Genomic DNA, 22,134 nt, shown 5'->3' with positions numbered 1-22,134 from the left:
AAAAGGAAATGGTAAGGTAAACGCCGAATCAAGATATAAGGAAAACGGCGCGAAGAAAGGGAAGAATTAACACCAAACCAAGAAAATGAAAAATATAAACATCACAGCGAAAAGGAGTACATATCCTGAGGCACGTGCCCTGTTTAAGCCTATTCAACACTCTTAATAAAAAAAAAAAAGGTCGTGAAACGGTAGTAACGGCCGTATCTACTAACTCCTCACGAACCTTACTACCCCCCTAGGTATGGTACGTAGGCTCTGCCACTAGCAACTGCATGGTTAGGAAATTAACTGGGTGCAGGAAGCAGTATGCACTAGATTAAGGTCGTGCTTATGACTAGGTTATGCATGGACAGTTAGTAAGCGCATGTCTCTCAGAAGTGTGCTATCGCTAGGACTTTACTAGTGAAGATAGTGGTACTTACTGCCTGCTTCAGCTAGTAACCTTGACTAGTACTAAATTTACTACCTCCAGTTACTGAGAACCTAGTTTATACTGGGACAAGTAACTCGTTAGTGTTCCATTAGTGAATGCCCCAAGCCCCCAACCTTTTTTTTAAGAGTGAAAATGCTTCTACCACAAGGCCAACATAGAAGCCATCCCATTTTGAGGTAGTTATAAACTATGTATATAGCTATCGAAACTCTATATATCGGCCGAAGTGTTGTTTCCATCACCGGCGTAACAAATCGAAGCCATGAAAGTCATCAGACACTCTTACCCGGCGAGAGAGTTGAAATTTTCTTTCTCCAACCGTGCACCCGACCGAAGGGAAACGGCCTCAGCCCCCCGCGGCCAACACGTATACAAACTCTGGGTCAACGTAACGAACGGCGCCGCCCGGGAACGTTGCATGCTGTGCGGCCTGTGTTATTCGAGGCTCCAGGAAAGTCGAAGCAAAGAAAAGGGGTGGGGCCAGAAAGTGTCGTATGCAGTAGCCGATTCTCTTTTGTCTTGGCGTGTGCGTACGTGCGGGTGTTGTCCCCGGGCAAGTTTGATCAGATTCAGGTCAAGGATAGCCTTTAACCGGGCACCGCACATATGCGTTCCATCAATAGGCGAAGGCAGAGGTTAACCGGTATAATATGTCAGTGTCAGTGTCTCGCGACAGCACGCCGAGTAATTCAAGAAGTTTCATACCATTCTCTCTGTCTCTCTCTTACTTTCTTTCTTTTTGTGGCCTTTCAAAGCATATACGCGCGATGACTGACCTTGCGGTGCTTGCCATCGGCACTTTTCGGGGACTCATTCGATATTATTACGTCAACGAAGACTCGCGTCAACTTTCTCAATGTGCTATATCTCGAACAGTTCGGTGGGTCCGCAGGGACGTGCTTTACGCCATCTTGCTGTTCAGTTTTGAAACAGCGCGGCACTAACTCGACGAGAAGAAAATAAAGAAAACGAGACGGACGTTGCCACACTCCGAATCTAGACCAATTTACGCCGTCGCCGCAATGGGGATTTCAACGCTCATTGAGGCGATTTCCATTGCACTTCTCCACAGCTGTTCCCATTGCCGTGTTTATTGCGTCAGTTAAATGCTATAGACTGAAAATGGGAAGATCGCTTTACCGTAATAAGTTACGCGCCGAGCGTAGAGTTTTCAAACTTTGTACGTAAATTTGACACTCGATAAGTGGAATGGCAGTCGTTGCATTGACGTCTTTCAGACTGTGCAGGAAGGCCTGTTGTTTGTTGATCAGTATACGTTTAGGCCACACGTGGCGTACATGTGGGCAGTGCTAACACTGATCCTTTCGCATCGCGGTGGCTCGTACCCGAACGAATGAACATTCTGCTGCTTGATGCTTACAGATTTTATGCAAGTCTATATATACCGAGGTGACCTTTTACGTAAGATTAAAGGGGCCATGGAGACAAAATACGACTTCGTTCAATATAAAAGAAAAAAATCCCGGGCCATCTCCACTAACTTGAAACCTGGGGAGGAGCGAAGCACAGTGTATAAGTAGTCTTGGCGCCTTGACGTTTTTGCCAACGGAGATGAAACCGTTGAGGGTAGAGGTATACAGCTTTGCTGTAAAAGTCTCGTGTCTTTGAAGCACGAAGCGCGCCAGCGCGAGGCGCGCGAGTCTCCCGGTGTCTTAGTACCGTGACTACATGAGACGATGATTACGACGATGACACGAGACGCCAACAGCCCCAGCCTCTAAGGAGCTTCGCTCCTACTAACTAGCCTTTGGTAACTCACTTATCTCCATTCCAGCCACGAAAGACGTTTTTTAACCGGAAAAATGCAAGAAATATTAAAAACGTTCAAATTTCGCGGTACAGCGACGTAATATTGGCAGGAGGGACCTATTTTGGGCTGAGGTCGGCGTCCGCCAATCGCACAAAATCCTGTGACGTCACAAAGATATCGCCGGGATCTTCCTGGGGAGTCGCCGCTGTTTCATCTGCATACTTTAATATATCCATTATTTGTAGGAAGATTTTCTTAAAAATGGTGTCATTTTTGTCGGTACAAGGCCGTCTTTTAAACGAACTAAACATGCATTTTGTCTTCATGGCCCCTTTCAAGCTCTTGAAGAGAGTTACGTAAAGACTGGGTATATTACGCAGAACTAGATTTAGTTCACCTGGTCTGGATGAATGATGAAGGAAGAAACACGTCCCGTTAATTGATTGTAGGGTTTAACGCGCCGACGCAACGCAGGCGATGAGGCGCGCCGTATTTGACCACCTGGGGATCTTTAACGTGCGCCGAAATGTCGAGCACAGGGGCGTTTTCGCTTTTCGCCTCCATCAGAAAAGCGGCAGCCGCGGCCGGGAATCGAACCCGCGACCTCGTGCTCAGCAGCACGACGCCGTAGCCACTGAGCCACCGCGGAGGGTGCCCCGTTATGCAGCTTCCGTACTCTGTGGACGTTCGAGCGCCTTGTAGTCGGTTCGCTCTTTTCTTTACATGGTGGTGGTGGTGGTGGTGGTGTGGGATCAGGCGGGGTTAGCCTAACTCGATATGCCGGCAATTGCTCCGCCGAAGCTCCTCCTAATTAGTCCATGTCAGGGTCCTTTCACCACGAGTTCCCCAGTTCCGTCTCCTGAAGAAAGCTTAGTAGAAGGCGCGACACGTCTCTGCGCAGCATCCAATGACCCCTTGGGAAGATGATGTGGTCCACGGTGTTGTGTGGGGCTGGCAACTTTCGAAGTGCTGAGAGCACTGCAGTCCGCTCGACATCATGCTCTGGGCCAGGGACGCCGGAACCGGGGGGGCAAGGGGGGCCAGAGCCCCCCCAAGCATTTTTATGTCAGGGCTCGGCCCCCCCTACTTCCTGCCTCATTGACATTTTTTTGCGCAACTTACGGTCTCCAAGTTTCTATAAATTTGGCTCCATCACTGACGTGAGAGTAGCCAATTTTGCGTTGATAATACTCGCAAAACGTGACAGCTGCAGCCACGGATTACCGAACCGACACGCTGACACTGGTCTGCGTGGCTGCAACTTGCGCTGAGGTAAAAAAAAGCGGGAGCTGTTTTCTCGTCTCCCTAGGCCTGCAGTCTCAGACGTTTCTTGTGCGGGGTTACAATAGGTATTGTACTGACTCAGCATCGCGACGTGGAATAATTGCCACCACCACCACTACCAACATCATCATCATCATCATCATCGGCCTATTTAAGTCCACTGCAGGACGAAGGCTTCTCCCATTGACTTCCATCCGCTCCTGTCCTGCGCTGTTCGAGTCCATTCTTTGCTTCCGAACTTTCGTATTTCGTCCCTCCATCGAGTTACCGGCCTTCCCCTCCTTCTGGTCCCGTCTCTCGGTAGCCACTCAGTTACCCTGGTGGTCCACCGGTTGTCATTTCGTCTCATTACATGGCCTGCCCAAGTCCATTGCTTCTTATTTTGAATTATGATATCTTCTACTCGAGCGTGTTCCCTGATCCAGGAGGCTTCGTTTCCTGTCCCTAAGTGTTACTCCTATAATTATTCGTTCCATGGTTCGTTGAGCCGACCTAAGTTTTCTTTCCAATTGTTTAGTAAGGCGCCAAGTTTCCGCCCCATATGTCAACACCGGTAGTACGCATTGGTTGTATACTATTCTTTTTAGTGATAGAGGTAGCTTAATTTTGAATATTTGGGGGTGCTTGCCGAATGCACCCCGTCCCATTCCTATCTGGGCCAGATTTCTTTCTCGTGGTTAGGGTCAGCACTGACAACCTGTCCAAGATGGATATAATCTTCTACTTCTTCTAGTATTTCGGTACCTAGGCGGAAGAGAGTGCTTCCAGCATGTTTATTTAGCATTACTTTAGACGTATTCATGTTTATCTTTAATCCGATGGCCCAGCTTTCTGACTAGGTCTTGAAGCATTTTTGCAGGTGTTCTGCAGTCTCACTGAACAAGACTATGTCGTCCGCAAACCTCAAATGGCTCAAGAATTCTCCGTTTGCCCGTAATCCCACCTCTTCCCAGTTAAGCTTCCTAAATATATTTTCCAGACATGCTGTGAACAATTTTGGTGCTCCCTTTCTGATCGTAAACTTTTCGCTTTTCGTGTGGAGGATTTTCCTGCCCGTACACCCCTTATATATGTCGTCTAGGAGTCTTATGTAAGTCTCCTCGATTCCCTGGTCTTTTAATGCTTCCAGCACTGCTGCGGTGTCTAGCGAATCGAACGCTTTTTCATAGTCTATGAATGCCATGTGAAGGGGTTTATTATACTCCGCTGATTTTTCAATTGCTTCATTGATGACATGGATGTGATCTGTCGTCCTTTTCTAAAGCCGGCTTGTTCCCTCGGTTGTTGGAAATCTAGGCTGTCGCTTATGCGGTTAACTATTACCTTGGTAAACAACCAACACACCACCGAGAGGAGGCTGATCTCCCTTCTTGTGGATAAGAACCCCCCCCCCCCCCCCCCCCCGTAGGTGCGCTGCGCCACTGCTAATGGTGCTTTACATTACCTGCTTGTAGGGAGGCGGCGGCAGCAAAGAGACGAGTGCATTGAACCTTCGGGTCGGGCTATAACTATGCGAACTGACCCCTTCTTCTGGTGGCTTTTCTGTTTTAATCCGGCATTCAAATCCATCCACGCTCTTTCTCCGTATTTTTCCACGAACAAGCGCCCTCCCGTTCCCCAACGGCGTGTCGAGGGAAAACATGAAGTACAATGGCTAATTGTGTCTTACTTTACCTGCCAGTGGCTAGGCTGCGGTAGCGCAGACACAGGCGGCGGCAGCAGAGAGACGAGACGAGCCGTTTGAACCTTTGGGTCGCGAACTGACCCCTTCTTCTGGCGGCTTTTCTGTTTTAATCGGGTATTTAAATCCATCCGGGCTCTTTCTCTGTATTTTTCCACGAAGAAGCACTCACCGTTCCCCATCGGCGTGTTGCGGGAAACGCATGAAATACAATAGCTAATGGTGTCTTACTTTAACTGCCAGTGGCGAGGTTACGGTAGCGCAGACACAGGAGGCGGCAGCAAAGAGGCGATAATTGCCTGGTGGGGTCATTCTCCCCGCGCGAGAAAGCGGCAGAGGGGCGCGCAGCTCCAAGTCAGTCTGGTCGGAAAAGGGGATTGACTCGTCACGCCGTGGCGGGGGAAGCAAGGCTTGAGAGTGAGTGGAGGAGACAAACTAGAAACGACTGCTATTGATCCTTGAGGAGTGCTACCGAGGCTGAAAGGCGACGCCGAGCTTTTTCTGTCTTATCAGTAATACTTGTCAGTAAGTGACGGCGGCAAGCGAGGTACACCAGCTTTTGATGGGTGAAACTGAAGAGAAACCGGCGAGCAGGATTTCGTATTTGTGTTGCACCGGAAGGGGCGACGGAGCGGACAATGTTACCATGCACCAGAAGCCGAGGCGGCAGACAGACGACCATTCTTGCGATAGATGACCATAGCTCTCGAAAGTACGGAGAATTCGGCGCGTCATCGTAAAAGCCACGTGGAAGACCTTAGGTTAACGCACCCACCGGCATGTGTGGTGGTTTGGCGGCAAGATAAGCCGCCAAACGATGCCGCGCCGCCGTGCAGAAGCGCCAACAACAGTTGTTCTGTGCCACCCGTTTCTCCCCTCTATTCCACGTCTTTGTCGAAACCGCAGGAGCGTTCTGTGTACATTATAGGTGTGCAGTCCTCACGTTCGTGCACGGCGTGTTAGCTCTCTGAAATGGAAAGGAACGGAGTGTTTCTATGTAAAACGCGTATGGCGGCACTTTAGCTCAACGCATCCAGCGGCATGCGTATTGTGGCGGCGGAAGGGCTCGCACGTGGGCCAGGTCCTTTAGCTTTAAAGAATAGCGCGAAAATAGCGCGAACGATGCCGCGGCGGCGTTGAACATCCTGTAAGGTGCTGCAGTGTGTCCCCCCCTTCCTCACCTATTTCCTGCGTTTTTTTCTAACCGGCAAGGGCATTGAGCGTAAGTTTGTTGTGGGTATGCAGTCTTGCAGTGCGCCCAAGGCGTGTCCCTCTTTTGAGGGTGGTGCAGCAGAGAGGGGACCTGTCACTTTTCCGATGGGACAGCATTGTTTGCGGAGACTTTCTGACATTGGAAACCACGAAACGATGGGCAGATTAAAAGGCCCTGCGGCGGGTCACAAGGTGTTTAAATAAGCAAGTTCAGCTTGTGCGAAGCTGCACTAGTCCTTCGCACAGGAGGCACGACGGCGACCGGCCCTACTACCGGACCGGCAGACTGCGCTCGCTACGGTATGTACCGTCCTTTACAATTATTATCAGTTCGGTAGGCCTGTTTAGTCTTCCTTTTTTGGACATAGACAATCAGTCACTTATACACGCTACGCTACAAATTCACTAGGCCCGTTGGCGCAGTTTGTGAGCAAAATAGTCGTCATTTTCCATTTAGGCGTTGGAAAGGACGTCCTCATGAATTTATCCACATGTTGCCCTTAATTCTTGAGACGCGACAGCCTGTTCTGATCTTATGTTCTACTTCCTCCAATCAGCATGTAACGGCTTTGGCAGTACTTTTAGACCGAGTTTACTACATAAAGATCGGTGAGATACTGTAGGCTTTTAGAAGCAAGATGCATCCGCGCTAATACCTTGATGGACGTGAACGGAGAACGAAAAGAAGTTATGATATAAAGTTCTCATTAAAGAGCATTGCTGGTACCCGGTAAGAAAGTCGAACGTTATTTAGCTAGGTCATGAATTTTACTTGATGTTTGTTTTTATTTCTTTTGACGATTTGATATTTACGCTTGATGTAGAAAAAGAAGACTGTTTCCTTTTGATCGTAAATCTTGATCGTAATCTTCTTGCACATGAACTGGAATTCTATGCTATTCGAGGTATGGCTTTCAGCCTTATTACATTATAATTTAGTCATCGTTCCCAGTTTATGACAATAATACAATTGCAAGTCGGATATTCAGGAAACATGTTCTGGTGTTCCCCAGGGCAGTATTCTGGGACTGCTCTTATTTCATATTTATATTAATGACATTGTGCAGATAGACCCGTCAGTGAAGTTCGTAATTTACGCCGGCGACACGAGTTTGTTTATCGCAGAAGAGGCTAGCGAGAGATTACTCCAACGAGGTAATGAGGTCGTTGAAAAATTAGCCGTATGGGCTTGTTGCAGTGGGTTCAAGAATAACACTGAAAAATCTAAGGCAGTTATTTTTGGTGCAAAAGGTGAATATGTCAATAAAAACCAATATTTAGTTTTAAATGCGTGTCCTGTAGAGATTGTAGCCAGCTTTAAAAATCTTAGGAGTAGTTTGGGAACACATGCTTTGGGAATTGCACGTTGACCAAGTTGTCAACAAACTGTCGAGAGTAACGAGATTGCTTTACAAAAATAGTGACCTATTGCGGACGAATACAAAGCTACTCATTTATTATTGGCTGTTCCTGTCGTACTTAAACTGTTGTTTTCTTGTTTGGGGCCCAACAACGGTTACAAATATTCCTACAATATCTAGGTGCAAAATAAAGCTGTTCGATTTATACCCAACGTTGCAGCAGACAAGCCAACTAGATCTTTGTTCAAATAGTTTGGTTTAGTCAACACGAACAATTACTATAATTACCGTTTATGGAAGGCGTGGGTTGCTGAAAGAATAAGGGAAACGTTTTCTATTTGTACTATATCCAACCTAACCGTTAAAGAGCATTCCTACAACACGAGACGACCTGATTATTAGACTCTCCGTCCCACTAGAACAAATTATGACGACCACTTGATGCAAAACATTGTCCCGAAACTTTGGATGAGCAGTGGAAATCGACTTACATTCAAAGATGGGCTTGATTTGTATGTATAGCGTAGTGTTTGAGCGCCATTGTCGCTAATGTAGCGTTTGTTTTTAACTTTACCACCTTTCTTATTTTTTTCCGTTTCCATTGTTTGCGAGCTGTACATCTCCCATGCAAGTGTTGTATAGGTGTTTGTAGCATGCAAATTTTGGTTTTTCTCTGATGTGAATAGCTTTGCTTGAATTATTTATGATTTCACTGTTGTACGCCATTTTCTTTTCTCCGAGTGGGAGAACTTTAACAGTTTGGTTTGTCAACGAAGCATCCCGTGATTTTCTCACATATGTGTTTTTATGTTAATGTTTTTAATACGTTTTCTCATGTGGTATTACAACTATGTAGCTGCTGACCTCGTAATCGGGCGGGGGGAGGGGAGCAATGTCAAGCTACGAATGTTTCTATTTGCAAACATTAAATAACGTTTCTATGTCGACGTCTATGACAGCCACCACTTGGGGGGTCTCGGGGCCATTGGGCTGTCTTTCAGATTTTTTTAAATAGGCCATAAAATATCCCGAACCCGAATTACCGAATTAAAAATACTTCCTAGCTCTCATATTATAACAGCCACATGCTGCTCGACATTTCCTAATACAAATGCAATTTAAGTTCCCATTATTCAAATTGATATAGCCCTCGGATTACGGATCACCGCTTTTCTATACAATAAAATATTTGGCCTCTATATTTTCTTTCGTACTGGTCACAAACTGTTCAAAACAGAAAAAGAAACAGGACAGAGGTCTATCAACGCTGAGTTTTGTTCAGCTCGATCCATGTTGCACTGTTAGTGCAACAAAACCAAACGAACTGGGGCATTGATCATGCCGACGTGTGTTAGGTGTGGGCAGCGTCAACTAACGGCTCTTTTATTTGATCCCAGCCCTCACGCAATGCCCGACTCCCAAAGAAAGATCAGTGGTTTCTTTCTACCAGCTCCAAAGCGTGCATGCCTTGGAAGCAGAGATTGTCAAGGTATAATAATGCACAGATTTTTGTATATAATCACGAGTTCTGTTTGTGTGAATGCCTCCGTTCAACAATTCTCTTTGCTTCTACGCTTTTCTCTGTCGCTACCAGATATTTCTTCTGAAAGACCCGGCCTACAGTGTCATCGCGCAGAGCAAGGCACAGGCCATGATGGTAATAATTGATATTTCATTGATACATTTTTGCATTTTAAAAGTGGCATTTTGAGACAGTTAAGGACGGTGCGAATTTTGCAGAAATTGGTCCATCCCGTACCGACAACACGAACGCCGTTGTTGCACAACCATTACCTGACGACAGCGCCCGTCCTCCGGACCTGTCACCACTGTCGACTGATTGCTCAGCGGGTAAGTAGTTTCAGTATATCCAAATTAAGGTCATGCCTATCGGTTATGCCAATAATACTTTTTTGTTAGACATAGGCTAGGGAAAATAGTGTAAACTTGATTTAAAAACCGAATAGGAACAGAAGAAGCAATGAATGCCTTTTATTTCATTTGTACAAGCCCAAACATCGCGGCCTGCTAGCCGGACGGAAGAAGCAACCAGCTCGGACGAAATGAGCAATCTGCAATCGCTCGCCTTCAAGAATTCGAGAGAGAGTTCAAGCGAGGACGAGTCAGCGCTGAACGACCATCCGTCACTTCCGGCAAAAAACTACAGGTTCCCAAAAAACCAAGGAGGCAGATCATGTCAACGTGGCTGGTTTGAGCGATTTTCTTGGCTGTCCTACCAAAGCAAGAGCGACTTAGTCTTTTGTCAAGAGTGCCGTCGACATTTCAAGAAAAAAGGGGACAACACTAGAAATGTGAAGCGAGCTTTTGTTAAGACTGGTTTTAACAACTGGAAAAAGGCTATCGAAAGGTTCAAATCGCACGAAAAGAGCCAATTTCACGTTGACTCCGTGAGCCTAAACTTGTCATACCAGAGAGGCATTCCTGTTTTGAGTCTCCTTTCGCAGCAATGCAACAAACATCAGGAGGATGCCAGGGCAGTACTTCGCGTCATAGTTAGCTCTGTGCGCTATCTCTGCCGCACAGGGCAAGCTCTTAGAGGACAAGGTAAACTGGATAGAAATTTTCTCGATTTGCTTCATGAGAGATCAGAGGATGTCCCGGTCCTTAAGACGTGGATGGCTAAGAGGGACAAATGGGCGAGCGGGGACGTGCAGAATGAGCTTATAGAAATTATGGCGCATACCGTACAGCGAGAGATTGTGGAGGACGTGAAATCCAGCCCGTTCTACGGTATCATCGCTGATGGAACAACGGATGTGAATGGTGACGAGCAGTTCACCTTTTGCGTGCGGTGGGTGCAGAGCAAGACCCTTGAGCTTCGGGAAGAGTATATTGGCATGTACAACGCGCCCGACAGCAGAGCTGAAACTCTATACTCTGCCATCAAGGACATGCTTTTGCGCCTGGGCCTAGACTTTCACTGCGTCCGTGGCCACTGCTTTGATGGGGCGGCAAATATGTCCGGTCGTTTTTCGGGTGTACAAAAAAGAATTAGCGATTGCGAACCGCGTTCTTTGTATGTCCACTGCAGTAATCACTGTTTAGATCTTGTACTGCAGGAGGCTAGCAGGAGCTGCGACATAATTGGAGACGCTCTTAGCACTGTTAAAGATATTTCCAACGTAATCCTCGACTCCAAAAAGCGCAAAAGTGCTTACGCCAACATAGTAGTTTCTACAGGGGGCGAAGTAGATTTGGAGAACGGTTCCAGGCCAAACAATTTACTGCCGCTTTGCCCTACGCGATGGACCGTTAGAGTTAAGTCCATGCAAAGGTTTCTTGACAACTACGCTAGGGTACAGGAGACGCTCAAGGAGCTTTTGGAGACACCAGGTTCAGTGACAGATGGCAGCAAGGCCATTTTCAGGGGTTACTACACCCTTTTGCAGAAATTTGAAACGTTGTTAGGGATCAACATTTCCATAGCTTTTTTCGGCCCTTGTGAAGAATTGGCAAGGGCTTTCCAGAGCTCAACATGTCGAGCGGCGGGTGCAAAAGAGGCTGCAGAGGCTCTCCGCGAGGCGATCTCTCGGCTGCGCTCTGATGCCGCGTTTGAGGAGCTGTGGCAGCACACGAGCACAACTGCAGCACGCCTATGCCTGAAAGAGCCTCGAGTGTCCAGGCCGGCAAAACCGCCTAGGCGGTACGAGGCGACTGACAGGCCTGTTCAGCCAGTTACACTCGACGTTAAAGCAGCACTGCGCAAGGAGTATTTCGCTGCTGCCGATCGGATTATGAATGAAACGCAACGGCGTTTTGAGCAGCCGGGCATGTTACAGCTCGTAAAACTGGAAGGCATTTTAGCCAGCGCTGCAAGGGGAACTCAGTTCACAGCTGATGGGCTAAAGGCGTCTTTGGGAGTGCATGCAGTAGATTTTGACCTGTGCAGACTCTCGGCGCAGTTTCTGCTTCTACCAACTCTTCTACACGATGCCGATTCCACCACATCCCTGGGCATTTTGAAGATGCTGCAAAGCAAACCGGAAAACATTCGCGAGCTAATGGACCAGGTCGTGCGGTATGTTCAGCTTTTGCTGTCCATACCTGCATCGGTCGCTTCTGGGGAGCGCTCTTTTAGTGCTCTGCGCCGAGTAAAAACGAAAACCCAGAAGAGGTTGTCGCATCTTCTGATTTTGAACATTCATAAGGAAAGAACGGCGGCCCTCAGGTTAGAGGACATCATCAAAGAATTTGTGAGCAGAACAGCGGAGCGAGTAGCAACCTTTGGTCCCGTCTAGCTGTCCGAAATGCCTGCTGCTTTTGTGCATTTTTGACATTCATGTACAGTCATGGTCACATGAAGTGCGAACACAAAATTATGAACAAGAACACGCAAAATTGAAAAATGCTGTTCTTGGAGGTCCAAAAATGGCGCACTGTTGGTATATTTTGAAAGCCACATTTTCCATCTTTCTTATTGTTATTAGGCCACACATCAATGTGATTTGCATGGAGAGAAATCGCGCTATTTATGTGTTCTGGTTTATATTATCCTGGTCGCGTTTCATTTGTCCGTGACTATACATACATGTATTATAGCGTGCTTGTTCGTATTGTTGCATTTCCATTATTTTTATGTCATGTTTTCATATGCGTCAATATACAAATAGAAACAGACCTAACTTTACAGGATGGCATCAAAGAACTTTGGAGATAGCAGCAACCTTTGGTTCCACCTAAGCCCCTATAGCAATAACACCACTGACTGATAAGTGTGATGCTTGTGTGCAATATTTCCAATTGTATGTATGTATTATAGTGTGGCTGTTTGTACTGTGGTATTGCAATTTTTGTATTTGTATTACGCTTGTTTTCTGCGCCATTGTATAAACGTACCAAACATTCTGTTGCTTAAATAATATGTCAAATGCGAATAAATATGTGGTCACTGAAAATTCACTCTATTTTCTGCTTAATAGTACGCGGCCTATCTTGACTAAGATGGCCACTCGCAACACATTCTCTTTCTTCCCCCTTCCCCATCCCGTTTATTTTTTATTCAATGAACGTATAATAAGCACAATTTAAAGTTAAGAATAACCAGTGGGTAAAAAAAGATTTTTGCACGTGGTTAATAGAAAAGAAGTCGATTTTTTTTCTTTCTAGCGAAACTCTGATTTTAATCGCGTAAAAATTTCGAAGTACATAAAAAAATAAAAAAATTGCTTCAGCCCCCCCACTGAAAATATAGTTCCGGCGTCACTGCTCTGGGCAACGCATTACATAGTGGTGCGCATCCCCTATCACAGCACACGATGAACACAGAGGTGATCGCACGAGGCCCACCTTGAATAGCCATGCTGGGGTCTTCAATTTACAACGTATATTGGATTCAACGAATATATTTTTCTTCTGCATGGCGCTGCGTTTTATCAAGGTTGGGCAGACATACCATGCCTTACATACCACACCCAGCTACGCCAACGCTCATCAACAATTGCAGCGGCAGAAGCATTGCATTTTATTTATTCTATAAAGAGATTAACATGCTAGCGTCGCACGTGTAACCTGCATTCAGAACTCCCGTGCGCATGCGTATTCCTACGACTGATGTGACAGAGCCTATGCATGCGTGTTTTTCTGATAAATGTAGTTGAAAACTGCGTTGTGTGTGTGTTTCCTTCTCTCGCCCGGTTTTTGCGCGCAGTTCCAGTCATGATTAAATCTCGCGCCATTCACACTTGACAAACATTCATCGGAACGAAACGACGCCTGAGCAACGTTTGCCGATTCAAGATAATCTCAACTATCGCGCAATGCACACACACAGAGGCGCACGACGCCGTAGTGTACTATATCATTCAAACGCACACGCAAATTAAAAACTATTGCAACGCGTGTCTCAGATACACGTCTGCACGCACGACGAGACGCGGTGCCGGCCGCAGGCGAAAGCCACTCCCTCGCACGACTTTTTTCTTCCGAACAGCATTGGCGTGCTGCGCGTGTGGGCTGCCGCCTCGGCTGCATACTCCGCGCTCGTGCTGGGTCACGACAAACCACAAACGCGTGCTGCGGGGGCACAGACACAATGACGACCGCTCCGTAACGGCGATCGCCTCGAGCCAATACACGAAGAGCGGCGAAAGACGCTCTTGCTCTTTCTTCGAACCCCCGGCGCGATCTATCGCGTGGGGCGCATGCATACGCGCACGCAAGCGGAACCGAAGCTTGAAAAGCGCGCGCGTCGGCGCCCGCCGCCATTGTTGCGAGCGGGAAAAGCCGATTATTAATCCGTCCGAACTGTTGGCCGCCGGCCGGCCTGGCCTTGGTAGACGCCGATCTCGCGTGGTCGAGGCGAGGGTGCGAGTTGGACGGGGCAGGGCTTTCCTTGCAAGAGCGGCTTTCGTTTACGGCTCGCTTGCGTTTGCTGCTTCGATCTACCGCGCTATCAGGAAGCGTGGAATCCTTGCGCGTGCAGGCTTTCATCGTTCCCTTTCAATGCATCGCACGCGCGGTGGCCTTGCCGCATGACAGACCACTGCGCGCTTACCCTGTTGTCTTTATGCTATCGGCGCGCCGCGAAAACACCCCGCGCCGAGCTCTACGGGCAGGGGAAAGGAAATCCGGAAAAGTACTTTGAGGCGATTAGACGCTCTGTAAAATTTCGGCCCGATCCCCAGCTGTTGTCATGACCCGCGAAATCGTTGGGGGTCATGGATATACAGTAAAACACGCTTACATCGAACAGCGCGAGGGTTGTAAAATAGTTCGATATAGCAAAAATTTGATAGAGAAAGTGAAGCAAAAAAAAAAAAAAACTTACATGAGAGCTATGTTCCCGACGGAGTCACGAGCTAAGGCTGAGCTCTTACCACCCTGTTGTTCACTATTAATATGACACTTTCTCTGAAAGAAAACATTAGTTTATTGGGGCGGAAGAACTGCGTTAGTGTAGCCTGCTTCTTTGAGCGCAACGCGTTGCTGGTGACTGCTTGCTCCACGGTATATCTAAACAGTCGACAAGAACAAGACCGCTGCCCTCAATGGCACTGCAGTATCGCCGTAGCAGGGCCACGGCAGCGACGTCTTAGCTCGTGTTCGGAAGCGGTACGGAGTCCTCGGCGTCTTCGACAGAGCGGAGACAAGCATGGGTACAAGCGAATAACGGCGAACCCAGCGAACCGAGCAAGTGCGCGCAGCGAGTGGCGCGGACTTGAAGTTCGGTGACATCAGCCCGCAGCGCCCAATGCGGCGCTTTCGGCTCCAACGGCATGCATGCGTGGAGCTGGCAAGCCTGCCGCATGCCAAGGAGAGCGAAAAATCCCGCTCGGGAGAGTTCGATATATTCATTGTGAGCAAAATCGCGTTCGATATAAAAAGTTTTAAATGCATGTAATTTTTACCAGAATTATACAAGGGTTCGATATAGGCAATAATTCGATATATCCGTGTTCGATATAAGCGGGCTTTACTGTAGCACTGCTTGCTTTTTAAATTCGGCCCTTTGGCGCGGTTTCTAACGCTAATCTGTGTTTTCTATGTCCCAGATTAAGCTTGAAAATAAGTATACAAGATTTAAACAATGCTAAGCTTTTGTTGCCGAGTGCGCAACATCCGCTATACGAGACCCACAGCAGCAGTCCACCAGGTGTCACTGAGACGGGGGCACTGAGGCGTGCTACTGTGCTGACAGGATTGTACTGAACTTGATATATTCGCTTACACACGGCTTCTGGCTAATGTACTCAGTCCTGGGACGGTGATAGAGAGAGAGAAATAACATTTATTTACACATCCGGCGTGTGGGAAGTCCCCGGCCTCGCAGGGCGCGGATGTTCCCTATCTTAAGACTACGGCTATTAGAGTCCGATAGTCCCAGAGCCTAGACCTCGAGGATGTTGTGCTCCAACTAGGCGGTGACGTTGTTATGTTGTTATGGGGCGGTCTGTTTACGAAGACAACGGGGAGCGCCAACAGAATAAAGCCAGAAATTGCTGGATTCATGGTGTACGGGGTTCGCATACACAAGGCCAATGCATGTCTTTTGGTATCGTGTACATACATACATACATACATACATACATACATACATACATACATACATACATACATACATACATACATACATACATACATACATACATACATACATACATACATACACACACCAAGGGGTCGGTCGAGAGTTGGTAAAACAGCTAATCAAAAAAGACAATAAATTTCTTACAATCGATCTATCAGTCAACAGTTAACCAAAAATATTTTCTGCAACAGCACCCGTTGTTCATTAAATATTTTATTTTAATAACTAAATTATTAAGCATTAATGAATTAATATACCAGAAATTAATAATCAAGCGAGAGAGTCAATCAATAAATCATTCAATTCAGCTGCCATTGCACTTCGCCGCACCTTTGTGTGGTCGTCCCTCATTTCTTTTGATTTAATACAAAACCTTACAGCACTTTTATGAAGTTCGCTTTTCCTCAATACGCATGTGCTTGCAGAAACGCATTCCTTACAGGCAACTTTCTGATCCCACCGCGGACGGCGGGAAGGCCTGGCGGCTCCCCATCGCGGTAAAAGCACGATATGAAAGAACGTGGAGTTCGAAACAAGTGGTACATTCCTCGGACGTATACGTCCAGCGCGCTCGCGGAAAGCGGAGGCAGACGGGCACGGTTTCAGAATAGCCCGAAGGGGTATGGGATCGACGACGTGGCAGTAATAGCGCCGATTGCAGGCTGCCAGATTTTTAATTAGCGGATATAGCCGCGTTCGCGGGCGTCGCACACCGTCTCGGAAGACGAGAGCCGCGTTTCTTTCCCGTTCTCGTTTCGTTTTCCCGCCCACGGTTCGGCGATTGAGGCAGAGCGCGCGAGCCGCGTCTCCTTGGCGGACGGAGCAGCGCCAAATGGCTTGGAAGCTCCGCGCCGCAAATTGGTTCAGGGACGCACGGAGACAAGACGAAGCAGGAAGTGGCAACAACGGGATTCAAAACAACGGGGGGGACGCAGCAGCAGACGAGTGGAGTGAGCAGCACTGGCTCACATACGAAAAATAAAGTTTAGCACCATATTGTGTGACGAAAGAGAAAATCCTCTCCCTCAAGGGCATGTAATATACACCACTTGCACGAGAGAGGCACATAAACGCGTGCTGCGGGAAAATATGTGGTAGCTTGCGGTGCGTTTTTGGCTATAGCCACTACGTTGCAAGACAGGGCACGCTGAGAGGAGTAGGGGAGGAAAAAAGAAGAAGAGAAAAAAAGGAAGAAGAAGAAGAAGAAGAGAAAAAAAAAGAAGAAGAAGAAGAAGAAGAAGAAGAAGAAGAAGAAGAAGAAGAAGAAGAAGAAGAAGAAGAAGAAGAAAAAAGAAGAAAAGAAAAGAAAGAAAAAAAGAAAAAGAAAAAAGAGAAAAAAGAAAAAAAGAGAAAAAGAAAAAAGAGAAAAAAGGAAAAAAGAAAAAAACCAAGAAAAACAAGAAGAAAAAGAAGAAGAAAAAGAAGAAGAAAAAGAAAAAGAAAAAGAAGAAGAAGAAGAAGAAGAAGAAGAAGAAGAAGAAGAAGAAGAAGAAGAAGAAGAAGAAGAAGAAGAAGACAAACAGTTGAATACTGAAGAGGTTAGCCCCAGTAACGGCGGGGCTTGCTACTTCGGATAAGGGTGAATACAGTGAGGCGGAAAAATAAAGGCAGAAATTATGAGGTAGAAGCTAGTAAATAGGAGGGAGGGTGAAATTAAACAAAATTGGAGCGCAGTAAAAAACAATAATCGGAGAAGAAGATCCGGGGACCAAGTTATCATTGGTTGACGTCGGGTATAAGCCCTCGTTATAGCAAATCGCTTTATTCTAAATCTCGCTTTTCACGATGCTTTTCGCGGTCCACAGTGCAGTGCATGCACAATAACACATCTTCGCTTTTAACGAAATATCGCTTATAACGAAGCCGGTATCTTGGTATGAGTACTTCGTTATAACAAGAATTAACTGTACGTCACTTTCTGAGACAAAAAAAAAAGAATAACGAACGTGCAGATTTACGTTGCTCTCACATATCAATATCATTGAACAACCTCAATTGAACAGGAGTGACAACACGGAATCACTTATAACGGCCCTCAACGGCAAGTCTACGTGACGGGACCTCCCATGCAGTAGCAGCAAGACCTGGACTCTTTTTTTTTTTTTTTTTCCTTTCTAGCTACCTGTAGAGATTTGTGAGGATTTGAGATTGCCTCGACTTTATTCCCCTTGCGCAGGCGGCCAGTCCTTTGAGTAAAACGGAGGAAGTTCTTAGCAGATATTTCCTTTTCTAACTTTGAGGCGTATAAGTACCGGCGGCAGCTAAGCAACGGCCGAGCTGCATAGCTGGGCTCCAAAGGCGTAGCCGCTTCAAACCCGAGGCCAGTCTGACCAGCGATTGCGGCCTATTTTACGCACATTTCCTGCTTCCTCGTCAAGTGAGTCTCAACTAAGCTGGTCGCATACTTTTCAAGAGGTTTGTATTATATATGGGCTTGGCTCCAATCAAGAACTTGTCTGTTCGTACGTACGTACGTACGCCATGATGCGTCATCATCATAAACTGCTCCTCATTGAAAGGGCCATGAATATAAAGTACGACCTCGTTTATTTTGAAACAAATAGCCTTTGGTAACCCACTTAGATCTATTCCAGCCACGAAAGACGTTCTTTTATATGAAAAAAAAACGAGAAAATATTGAAAATTGGCGCTGGGCGTCGATTAAAAATTTTAGCCCGATTAATCAGCAAGCTATAATCAGTTTAGTGATCGATTAATCGGTTGCGTTGGTTTGTGAAGGAAAATGAAGAAAAAACTGCTTTAAAATCAATCAATAAATCAATCAATCGATCAACCAGTCAATCAATCAGTCAATCAGTCAATAAATCAGTCAGTCAATCAACCAATCAGTCAGTCAGTCAGTCAGTCAGTCAGTCAGTCATTACCGTGCCAGGAACAGCCGGGGGGACTTTGTGCTGGTGCACGGAAACAAACAAACAAAAACACGAGGCATGATGGGCGTATCTCACAAAGAAAACAATATAAGAATAGTACTGGTTACACACGAAGAAAACTGCACATTTTGACATAAACACGCACAAACACACGCACTTACAAGCCCCCACGCATACTTACACAAACGTAATGCTTAGCAGTGAAGCATATATGACTCAAGCAAGACGAAACAAGAAAAAGTGAACAAGAAAAGAAAAAAAAACAGAAAGAAATTGTTTGGGCCGTGATTCATGCTGAAGCCACATAATAAGTCGATCGATATCATGAAGACAGGGGTAAAAAACAATAAAGAAAAAAATTACACCATCTTCCCGTAGGGGAACCCTCAGTAGTATGCGAAGCAGCCAATGGGGTCGACTGAAGTTCCCATTAGTTTTCAGTTCGTCGTTTCCGTTGACGTTCAGCTTCGCGTGCCTTCGTTGTATCAGTGGCTTCTTGACGTCGTTTGAATGAGTGAAGGACATAAGGCGCGTTAGTAGCACATGCTCCCGTCTCGGCTTGTAGCGCAGTGGGAAGAGCGCCACGTACCTCCCGTTGCGGCCAGAGAGTCGTGGGATCGAAACCGGGCGCCGCCTAATTATTTCTTTTTATAGTGGACTGCGCTGACGTCAGCATAAACGCTGACGGGGCTGAAGAGACGCGCATGCGCAGTAGAGTGCGGACGGCGGACGACAAGGGAGGGAGGGACACAGCCCCGAGCATGAGATGCTCCGCATCTAATAACAAAGTGGAGAGTTACGCCAATACAAACTCACAGACATGTTTGCGAAACCGAGTAGGGCAATCACTAAATATGTCCATATAATCAGAATACCGATTGTACGTGCATTGCAAATCGGAACACAGGGCACAAGTCGCGCATACATTTGGAATTGTAAAGCTATGTTTTCTGGTCAATTTTTGCGGCACGTGGAGAGGAAGATGCTGTAGCAGTTCACCACAAGGCACTGTGCCGTGAATAATCTTAAAGAGGAAGAGAAGATCAGCCCTATTCCTCGTGGAGGTTAAGCATAATAGCGCCAACGGAGAAGATTATCCACGGCTATATTTAGTATACAGTGTCGGGGAACCGATGATTAAAGATAGATATAAACCTATTTGGGATCATTTCGATAAGCACACGGTTTGTTTTGCACGTGCTACAGATGTATACTCAACCTGAGGACGACGCACACGCGCGCGTGCACGCACGCACACGGACACACACACACATTATATATATATATATATATATATATATATATATATATATATATATATATATATCTCAAGCTCGAGGAGCTCCAGCTCCTCGAGCTTGAGAAGAAATTTTGGCTCCTTGAACCCTTTAGAGATACGACACAACGCCAAGCGATAGGAGAGCTTGTAGTAGCAGTAATAATAATAATAATATCAGTATGCTTCTAGGCTTGGTCCCAGACGTTCCATGTGAGGTAGATCATCGTCATGGCGCTGATGTGGCCGGGACGCTTATCACCGCGTTCATTATTCGCACTGTATATTGAATCAAGATGATATGCACTCGCTGTAATTGTAGGGCACACCGATTAATCGTGGTTTACTTACGCAGAGTTAGGGTATGCAACGCTAAAGGGGTATGAGCGCCCGCTCACGGTTTTTTGTACCGCGTACATCTGCATTAGAAATAGTCACTTTCCAGTCTCTCTTGGCTATCGCCTTACGGTTTTCCTAACTTTAATCTCGGGTACTTGCATCGTTTCCTGTTGTGACGTACAGAGCGAGCTATTTGAACACGAGTTCTGCGCGAACGGTTCGCGCAGAATTTTAACATGGCACTGTTGGTTCATTTTGCTCACAAACTTCCGCTAATTAGTCGGTAAAAAAATAGTCACTAAGAAAGCATTAATGGATTAATCGGCAGGTGAATCGATCAAGCGCCCACCCCTGTCAATGAAAATCTTTCACATTTCGCGCTACACGACGCCAACAGTGAAGCAGTGATTCATTTGGGGGTTTAACGCACCGAAGCTGCATCTGAGCTATGTGGCGCCCTGTAATGGAACACTTTGGATTAATTGCAAGTTTCAAACACCTGTAAATAGTCGTCATCATCGTCAATATCATCGTCGTCATCGTTGTCGTCACCACCACCACCACAATTGGCGGCAACCCCATCATCACTGCTGTCTACTGCGACTATCGACAAATCCAATTTTTGATATTTTTACTGTTACGGTCTTCCGTAGTTGAGGCGACAGGGCTGCTCCCCATTGCCTGATTTACTATAACGACTATAAAGGTAAAAATAATAAGAATGAACGACCGCACCAGAGTCACCTATACTCCACGAGGAATATACTTCGGTTCCTCTACCTCACGAGAAAATACTCCGGAGACCCTCAAACCCGCTGTACGGACATCCCCCGAAACCCCAGATCCCCGAGAACAGCGATCGTGAGGTGGCCACTGCGGCATCCTACCCTAGTCTACATCCCTCGGCAAGCCATAGGCCCTTGCCGTCGCGCACGCCTCAATGACCCTCACTGTTGCGGATGGTTGACTGCGGACCTGTAGTCAGTCATACCTTACGTAACCTCCGATCTCCAGTACGCCTGCCAATTTATCAAGATGGACAAGCACCAGCCAAGGCTTTCTCCAAGCTCTACCGGAAGACCTCAACACCACCGTACTCTGGACCCCAGGTCACTCATCCATGTCTTGCCAAGAATGACGCAGCGCACGCCTCCGCCCGAGAACTACGTTTCCGTGCATGTATACCCTTCGTCAAGCCAAAATGCTCTGGATGTCTCCGGTTTCCTCCCCTCCGCCCACACCCCTCTCGACCCGACCTTAACTACAACGCCCTCGAGCATTACCTGAGCACAGTAAGGACGTATTACCCTCCACCCCATTCCTCTCTCACCAACTACCAAGCTGTCATCCTGCGGCGGCTTCAGACGGGCACACTCCGCAACCCCCCCCCCCCCTCTCTCTCCTGTATGCCTTTACAATTCTGCCCGACTTGCAATATTGCATCCATCTAGTCCACTCCTGTCCACACAACCCTAACCCCCCCCCCCCCCCCCCCCCAGCCCCTTCCCGAGCAGTGGGAGGCCGCGCTGACCAGCTCGGTGCCGTAGCTTCAAGAATCCCTGGTGGACCACGCCACGACATCAGCGTGCACTCGTGGCCTCCTGGACTTAGGATGTTGACTTCACCCCGTTTCCCTTGCACTTTACGGTCAAATAAACATTTCCCTCTCTCTTATAGTTCGTATTGGCCTCAGCTAGCATCAATGTCGCCCAATGTCGGCGCAGTTCCGATAGTTCTTCGCGTGTCTACATTATCAAGTACAAATTGTATTAAACTACGCTAGACATTTTCGTTATATATATAGTCTTGTTGGGCGGTGTATTAAACTACGCT

At 46.9% G+C, this 22,134-nt stretch overlaps 1 protein-coding gene and 1 long non-coding RNA gene across 3 annotated transcripts in view; one reads left to right on the top strand and one right to left on the bottom strand.

Moving 5' to 3' along the window:
• Myo61f (unconventional myosin 61F) overlaps positions 1-22,134 on the bottom strand; it is a 150,982-nt gene that overhangs the window by 122,256 nt on the left and 6,592 nt on the right. The window lies entirely within an intron of this gene.
• Positions 9,149-9,949, top strand: LOC144145784 (uncharacterized). Its single transcript, XR_013317591.1, has 4 exons — positions 9,149-9,234; positions 9,340-9,402; positions 9,486-9,596; positions 9,756-9,949. It is a non-coding gene; the product is annotated as an uncharacterized LOC144145784 (long non-coding RNA).

This window comes from Haemaphysalis longicornis, unplaced genomic scaffold (assembly GCF_048455015.1).
Source record: "Haemaphysalis longicornis isolate Haplotype H1 unplaced genomic scaffold, Haemaphysalis longicornis Haplotype H1 scaffold_7, whole genome shotgun sequence".
Classification (NCBI taxonomy): Eukaryota; Metazoa; Arthropoda; class Arachnida; order Ixodida; family Ixodidae; genus Haemaphysalis; species Haemaphysalis longicornis.
Note: the sequence above shows the minus strand (reverse complement) of the source record. Positions and strands in the feature narration are given on the sequence as shown.